The following is a 9,307-nucleotide window of genomic DNA, read 5'->3' as shown; positions in this document are numbered from 1 at the left end:
CCTCCTCCCAATTTCTTTCAGAAACATGGTCAACTCCTAACTCTAAAATTATTCCAACAAGCAGGTAATATAGAGAGACATTTAGTGCAAATTTCTTATGGGACTGAGCAATTGAGCCAAAGGGTCGGATTTCCTTTAGGTGTGGGCATTCATCTCTACTAATATTAAAATACTATTCTACAGACATGAACATGAGATAGTAATTCACACTCCTTCAGAGTCAAAAGAAAAGAATAGGTGTGCCTAGTGCCCAATTCATTTGACCTATTTTCAAATGTCTACATTAGGATGAGACAAATCATGCCCTAGAAGAGACCACTTTTTCCTTCGCTACCTACTATATGGAGCTTGTGGCAAGTAACTCCAACATATGCCGCGTCCCTCCAGCAAGGTGAACCCTTCCTTATGTGCCTACATTTCTCACATTCAGCTTTTTAGCTCTTGTAAGACTGTCCTTTCTAAGACAGAAATCTTCTATCACATTCCAGGTTTTAGTCAGGACCTCAGCTACGGCCCAAATTTGTGCTGCAGCTCCATACCAGAGAGGGAAAGGCTCCAAAACCCTACCAACTTCACTAGGGAGACCAGATTCATCCTTTCAGAAGACCATTCAGATGCCTCCTGCTTTTTCATACTCTCTTCTTGGTATGTCTACTGACTACTTGGCCCGTCTCATCTGAGGGGACTTTAAAACCCCAGGGTCTTGCAGTCGAAGAGGTGGGCCTTATTGCCCCACTCTATAGTAAAATTAGACTAAACAGTTTTAACCAAAGCTCATCTACTTGCTGTAAAATATCCCAGGATTCATGGCATGAGCAATAGAAATAATAAATAAGAGCAAGCAGACTAACCCCATAAACTGGTATCTTCCCTAAAGACAGGGAATGTCTTGGTCTCTCCTCTAGGCAGGCTTAAGCAATTTTACACTTCCATTTAAGCTGCTTTAGACAAAAATGCACGAACCGTTGTGATAGGGCTGCCAAAAGAGGGTCTCCAGCCTACTTCTGAAAATGCAACTTAAATGCTTTGGAAAATGTCATTCCCTGTCCCTCCTAGCAAAAAGATCTTGGCCTGACTATTCATCTGGCTGCAGCTTTACTTTTGTCATCAATGCCAAAGCAAATTAAGGGGAAGTGTTATGAGAAAATAAAAACATTTATCAGCAGAACAGGTGTTTCGGGCTCTCTTCCCTTCAGAAATTCACTGCAGAAATTTTCAATGGGAACGTCCATCTGAAGAGACCTCCTGGCAGATCCTCAGCCTGTCCATCAACCATCTCAAGCTGCCTTCATACCTGAGGACAAATGCTAAACTGACAGAGACTGACAGAGATAGTCAACAGTATCCCTTGGGCTGGGATATGTCTGCCTTCCTGCAACAGGCTGATAATTCAATCTTCAGCACTAACCAGTGCATGCTACTATATTGTCAAATACTGATATTTATACACAGGGTAAGGACATTGTCCTGCACATTTCTGGAAAACAATAATGAAGTGCTATAAAATTAGCATCAAGCAGAAGGAAAAGATCCTGTCTACATAAACATGCTGCTTGTAAATTCTTCTAATATATATATTCATAAAATAAATCTAATGGCACATCTGTATGGTTATTTCTCACTAAGAACTTCAAAAGAGACAATAATCCAGTAAGAATTCATGGCTTTTTTTCTTTGGGTTTCTTGTCCATTAATGTACCAAAGTGGTCATTCCCTAAACATGCATTCATTCAAATGCATTTTACTGTCCTCTCTTACAGATGTGAGATGTAGGAGGATAGATCAAATATTTCCAAAATTTCTGTAAAAAATTACCTCACTATTAATTAGTAAACACACTGGATGTCTCCATGTCAACCATACATGAGTCATCTTGTCAGATGCAATGACATTTAAGGAAGCTCAGGATAAGAATATCAAGATATTGAATTGAATATAAGAATATCAAATTATGATGCATGGAATAATAAGCTGTGTCTTCTTCATTCTGATATGTTCTTGGCAACAGTCAACAACAGAGGTGTCATCCTCTCATAAGATTCTTGCAATTGCAAAAATCTTCCTCTATTTACATAAGGCCTTTAGTCTTAAAAGATTTTTCCAATAACTAAGAATGACCTGACAGCTTAAGTAATTGTCTAATTAAAACTCAGTACCAAAATTTTTAGCATCCAATTTTGTCTTTGAAATACATAGAATATGACCACCTGTGATGTCTACTCAAACTCATCTCAAGTAACTCCAAAGCTTTGTGAAACTGTGAACTTGAAAATTCTGTGTTTATCTTCTTTCTCTCTCCTCCTAAAAAAAAAAAAAAAATCTACCAAAATCTGAAAAACTGGTGACACTGCACACGTTACCTAAAGATCTAAAACCTGTGGACTCCCAAGCTTCCTTCTATATGGTCTATATTGTAGAGTTAGATATGCAGAACCACGTTTACCCCATGTGCACATCTTCAGCTGGAATTAAGCCTGGGTATTTGCACATTCATAGCAATTCTGGTGTCTAAGCATAAACCTATGCTAATGACCAATCTGAAGAACAGAGATCAGACAGAGGTAAGCAAAATGATGCCATGTTTGATGACAATTGTTGCAATGTAACTGAAACAAGCATGTTCTTCTTTGAAGGTCCATTACAGGGTTCTACTAGGCCTGTAGTTTTAACTTAAAACATATATCTGTACTTTTAGTGCTGGTTCTGCAAACTACAACTTTTACTTCTTTCGTCGCCCTCCAGCTGGAGTTGTGCATGTACAAGTTGAAAGATCCATACTTTTCTCTGATGATTTGTTAGTTAGCATTACACCTTACAGCAAAACTGTCTGGTTTCATTTTTGCATTACAACTCTTAACATGTTATATTGTCTGGTTTTTTTTTTGTTTGTTTTTTTTGTTTGTTTGTTTTTTTGCAGTCACTTAGATTTCCACAGCTTCAACACCTTCCTGTCATACCAGTAATCTCCGCCTTTTTAGCGTCCCATACCCCCGCCATTTGGCACTCAGAGGCCCTATTAGGTGTGCCACTGGTGCCTGTGGGTAACCTCACCCACCTCTCAGCCAACTGCTCTTCGCGCTCCCTTGCAACACTAACCAAACCGGAAAATCCCCGTTGCAGAAACCCACCTGTGTCATCTTCACAGCTGGGTAAACGCGCATTTTCTCCTAAGTCTGGCATCGAAATCACCTCAGCCATAACATTCATAATAATTTCCTGTAATCTGGAGTTGCCACTCTTGATGCGGTGAAGGGAAGGATGACGGGGTTTTAAAGCAGGGATTTTAAAGGGAAACTTTATTTGCAGTTGCGAACCAGATTTTAGTGTCGTTTTGAGAGCAGAGTGATTAAAAGGAAGAGCAAAAGCACGTAAAGAACTAAAAGTAGGTCATTTTTAAGAGGATATGTGTTCCCTGAACATCGTTTATAGGATCTTGCTGAAACTGAGTCTCTCTGGTACAGTTTTGGTACAACAAATTTCTTTAAGGTCAAGCAGACTGTATGTAATCAGGGGTGGGAGGCAAGTGAAAGACACAAGATCACTTAAGGCTGCCCAGATACTGAAAATAAAGATGGTTCTTCCTCACAACCACGGTTCACATATAAGGATTTGATAGGAAGGGTTTGTTTCTTTACCTTAGACTTCCAAGGTGTATGTTCATCCTTAATGTAAGAGATATGTACTTTTGAAACTTTCTTCCTATTAAGAGATCACAACTCCAAGGAAAAATCTGAGTACAGACATTATTTCTATAGACTTTTAGAGTCTAACTTTGTGTAATTCCTCTCCTGAAATGGCTTTTGTAATTATCATTGGTTCATGCAAAGCTTAAAGTTGGAGCTGAAGAACTGATGTAAAGGCATATACAAGGTAGAGAGGTAAAGATAAAGAGAATAATTTAAAACAACAATAAAGGCCGGACCGGATGTACTCACTCATCACTAGACACATTACATGATTAATCACTTGTCCTCACTGTAACAACGAAGCCAGGAAATCCACAAAACCTCAGTATGTATGTAATAGTGCATTTCTAGCTAACAAATTACAGCTATCAAGCTACAGAAAGAAGCATGCACTACATTTACTATAATTTAACATACTGGCCTTCCCTGAAAACCTGGCAAGGTTTGCTAGGATGCAAGCCCATAGCATCAAACTCTATATTTCAAGGAGGGTAAACATTTTAGTGTTTAGCATTTACATGAAATTCAGCCAAAAGACCAAGATGGCTCTGGGCAATTTGAACAAAGCAGCTCATCGTGAAGGTGCTTTTGATGGTCCAGCTAAGCCAGCACATCCACCGCTAACCATAAAAAACAGAGCAAATGTTATAAACAGGTTGTGGTGGCGTTACCTGGAGCCAAAGCGTGAGGCTGGCCGCATTTCATGTCAAACCACTGACCAGCTCTTCTGCCGCTTGGAAAGTATGGCTGACATCCGATTGCAGGCCGCCCTGCGAGGTTCACCAAACCACCAGCAGTAAAGTGGTTACGCTGCTTTCTTCAAAACATTTCTGTGGCTTTCTTAAGAACACTGCATTTGCCAGGTGAGCAGCACAGCCTGGATGGGTTTATCTCCTTGTCGCCATTACCTGTGCTTTACTACCATTTCAGGGCCCCCCCTGCTATTCAATCCTGTAAAAAGTGTATGAAGAACCATTCTCTGGAGGGGCTGCAAGCATCCAAACTAATTTTTAGCCTAAAAAGGAACATTTTCAGTCTGAACTCCCATGCAACAAGCAGGAGTTATTTATATAACTAGTTATTTATATAATACACCTAGTTATTTATATAACTCTGCTGTAAGTACTTTTGATTTCAAACATAACTTAAATAACATTTTCACCTTTTAAGCTGCAATTCTGTGGTAATCCATAACCAGTTTATGGGCTTTTAATGGGAGAGGACTGCAATCCTGAAATGCTTACTTCAGCTCTTCACAAGAGGTAGTTAATTAGCTGTTGAATTAACTATGTGCACCCCAATTAATCCATGACCAACTCCTAACATGCCTGTTAGCAAACATCTGCTGCACATCAGCTTGTGCTCCTGTACTGTTTCCCTGGTGCATCAATCAAATTCAGCTTGGGAGGAGACTCCTTTAAGCGGAGAAGAGAGGGATACAATTCCCACTGGCTGACTGCACAAAGGTATTGGTCAGCTTCACAGAAAGCAAAACTAAGAGGCATAAGAGAGGAGACTCGGTCAAAAGATTTTTCCAGGGCCCCATGTCGGAGCTGAGTAAGGAAATCCCTTAATCCAGGCAAAGCACAATGTTACAGGCATCATTCATCTTACTGCAGTCTTTACTGCTCTGGCTTTTATGCCAACGTTATGCCTTGGCAAATGGTACAAAAATAATTTTATTATATGGAACTTCAGATCCTTGTATTTCTTGTGCTGTCTCTGGAAATTCCTAGGCTTTCTGGCCATATAGCCAGTGTTTGTGCTACCTTGAAGGTAATTCATGATCTAGAACAGAAGGAGAGAGACGTTTCATCCTTATCACCCACCACAGAATCATTTCCAAAACTGAGTCAGGTCCTTGTCCTAACAATGTGACCAGCTTCCAATTCCTGAGGGCTTTTCCACATGTAATCAGTTTGGGACTATCTCTGACTGATCTATGGATTTGTCGGAAGAGGCACACAATTTTCGAGCTTTATTAAAAGAGAAAAGAAACGGAAATTGTAAAATACTCATTTCGTTACATTTCAGAGCATAAGTAAAATGCTAACTGTTGTAAGATAGGGCAAAAACTCTTCAGAAGAGCTCAGGATCATTGTTCCACTTTATATAAAGAGGCAAAAACAAGGAACATCGAAGGGCACAGTTTGCCTCAGGTCAAAACAAGGCATGAGCAGAGCTAGGTACCATACTCAAGTTCACAAGCAAACTGACAATAAAGCCCTCCAAGTCTCACATACCTTGTCTTTCTCTCCTCCTACACAGCAAGCTGGAAGGATTTTCGTTATTTATGTGACTGATTTTTTCTGGTTGCATTTACTGTGCAGAGGGGAAGGCAGGCGGTTTGCCTTTTCCTGGCTGCTGTGCTCAGACTGCCTCTTCCCAGAGGAGAATTAACTTTCACTGAGGGTATCAGACCATCTTCAGGGTTGGAGCTGTTTCCAGAGTACACAGCCCGAGGTAGGGCAACCCTTACGAGCAGCAGAGAGCAGCATCGAAGCCAAGTCAGAGAAGAGAAAGACAGAAATTGCAGGAATCAGGTCCCAGGGTACCTTGTGGGGTCGGTCACTGCAATCCATAACCCGCTGGTGAAAGTTGCTAGACTGGGAAGGACTGGAGCAAGTCCTGCCCAGCAAGGACACCACAAAGAAGAAATCTTTGAAACCTTTACTCTTCTCAACATCACCAGATTGTTGAAATTGCTGAAAAATAAATAAATGCAAACAGAAGTTGGATTTATAACTTGCCAGTATTTGAAAATTGGACTTGCAAATGGAAGATTGCTGGTAGGAAATTAAGTTCAAATTAACTGAGCTGCCAGAGTTAGGACTACGTTATGACCAGGGACCATTCTCTTTCTTTTCCTCTTTGTTAATTAGACACAATTAGATGAGCTTTAGCTACCGTGCACTTCCAGTCTAGTTATCTAAAAAAGGTTCGTGTTTTAAGAAAGAAAATTAAAAGTGAATGGTGGTAACAAACAACCTTCTCATTGCTGATGTGTATTCAGATTAAGGGTTATATCCCTAATTAATCTAAAACACTCAGCCAGTGTAATTTGGATGACTTCAGCAATAAGGACTTCTTTACGTACTTACATTTTCTCTTTGAGTCATGGCCAACTGAAACAAAAACACAAAGAAAAACAAAGTAAATCAAATTTTAAAACACATACTACAGGACTGGCATATACCATAAACAGTGGCATTCCTACACTTTTAAAAGAAAAAAATCTCACAGAGTAATTTGAAACAGAAATCACCATTAATCCTTCTCTAAAACTGTGACTCTAAGAGCCTCTCAAGAGCATTTTGACCATGCTGATGAGGGCCCTCCAGACTCCTGGGGGAATTTCCAACACCCATCTCTTTATTTTCTCAGGCAGTCACAGGAAAAGAGGTTTTGCTGAAGATGCCAGCGCGTACTAGGCTAGTCAGGATGTCTTAGGCTTAACCCTTTCAGGACTCCGACCACCCTGAAGATACGATCCTCACATTGTGCTTTACAGCATTAACTTGGCTTATGTCCCAAGGCGCTAAGATAACAGCATCAAAAAATGGTCTTTTCCTGTTGCTACAAAAATGTTAGCTAAGCAACTCACAGTCCTGCAAGTTAGCCTGGAACCTCTCTTATCCTCAGTGCCTTATAACTCCAATACATTCAGTTAACTCTAATTCTTCTCTGATATATATATATGTATAGTATAATATACTGTACAGAGTTCTGCTTAAAAGGAGACCTGAGTATTAACATTTCTCTGGAAATAATTTCTCTAAACAATTAGGTTGTGACGAGCTTCTTCCAGTTTGTTTTCCATAGAGTCACCTTCCATTTTCCAAAAGACTCATCATGCATCTCCTCTAAATCTGTGACTTTCGGGGTAAGGAAATGCTTCTCTTTTCGGTTTCTGTCAAGCATGGGACAGAAGCATTGTTGTAGGAACATGAGCAGTATGTCTGATTTTGTGTGGTTAATTAGTCCAGTCACAACTTCTGCTCATAGAACAAAATTACAGGGCAATAATTATAAACATACATTCTTCTCAGAAACAGATACATCAAGAGTTGCGTCTGCTGTTTGTTATACAGCATTATCGTTTAAACTGAGGCATGAGGTAGGTGGGTGAGACAACTTTTGCCAGTTTTCAAAAGGAATGCGTTTTGCCCTGCACCTGGAGGCTGTTGTTATGCAGCACACTGAATATACATCCATGTGAGTAACGTAGTACATTACATTTACACTATACTCCAGTATCAGCTTAAAAGTTGCTTTCAGATCAGCACAAAATCCACGGGTTTTGCAAGCAACAAGTTGGGTTCCAAACCAAAGCAACCACAGATTACTTTCCTACAGGAGTGAAAAACTCAGCCAAAAGCAAGTTTAGCTCTTCTTCACTGCTCGATGATTTCTGGTAGGCAGCCCTATTCCACAGCATCCCAGCTAAGGCTCTCCTTGCTGGTTTGTAACCACTTCCGCCGGCCAAGAATGAGAAGGCCAGAAGTCACATCAGGACAGCAGAGTAGGGTCAGGAGAAAAACAGAGCACAACAGCCATACTACAAGACTGGACGAGGGTCAGAAATAAGTAGAGGCCAGCTACAGCCACAAGGAAAGTGTGGGAGGAGACTTGGAGGTTATAGGAGGTGGAGACTACAAAATAGGAGATGGGTAGTAGTGGGCTACAGGTAGATGGCAGAAAAAAAATACCCCTTTTCTTTCTGGGTATCTGTCTCATTCCTGCCCAAAGCACTGAAACTTTGGGAACCCGAGTCAAGTGACCCAGCACATGTGTTTTTCTTTTGACCATTCTCAATTAAAACCAGAAACACCCACATACACACACACAAAGCTCCTTCACAGGCCTAGAAGCAGCAGCGGTCACTTTTGCAGGACTGAAGGCAAGACTGATTATACATTTTGACTACATTTCAGTCATTGTAATTCCCATGGAAAGGTGATGGACTAGATAGCCAGTACCTTGACCACAGACATGGTCTCATACTTGTCATGGTTAGTTCCCTTGCCCCGAGCAGTCACACGCTTCGTGGTTTGCCTTAACGGCAGGGGAAGAGACACTTGATTAATCTGGTGTCCAATAAATAACCAGTAAGGCTCAGGGCACATTTCTGCAGCCTTGGCGTGACTCACTTTCCATAGCCACCTTCCAATCAGAGGCTTGGAGCAGTAACCACCAAGAAATTCAGTCACACCAAAAGCTCAGGCTGCAGAGCTAGAGGAAGGTACGAGCAAAGGCAGCAGGAGAAGGGACTAGTGCACATATTGGGCAAAGACTATGGATTAGCTGGAGACTCAACTCTCTGTTTAATAGACCAGGGTTAAACAAAGTGCATGGATACTGTTCTGTGGTTGAATAAAGCCAGCCAGAGCCAGACTGCTGAAAGAAAGAAAAATAAAGCCCAGGCAGGAAGAAAAAAGCGTAGACTAATCTTCAACATGAGTATCCTCTTCTTTCCCTTCACAAAATCTCTTTTTTTGTTCCCAAACTTGCCACCCATCTTTTGTGTGTGCATGCTTTTGTTTTTTGGCTGCACAGTATTTTAAGTTAAACATTTACTTGATTGAATTAACACGTATTTTCTACACAGTTGAACCTGAGCC

Source organism: Anser anser, assembly GCF_964211835.1.
Source record: "Anser anser genome assembly, chromosome: 1".
Lineage (NCBI taxonomy): Eukaryota > Metazoa > Chordata > Aves > Anseriformes > Anatidae > Anser > Anser anser.
Note: the sequence above shows the minus strand (reverse complement) of the source record.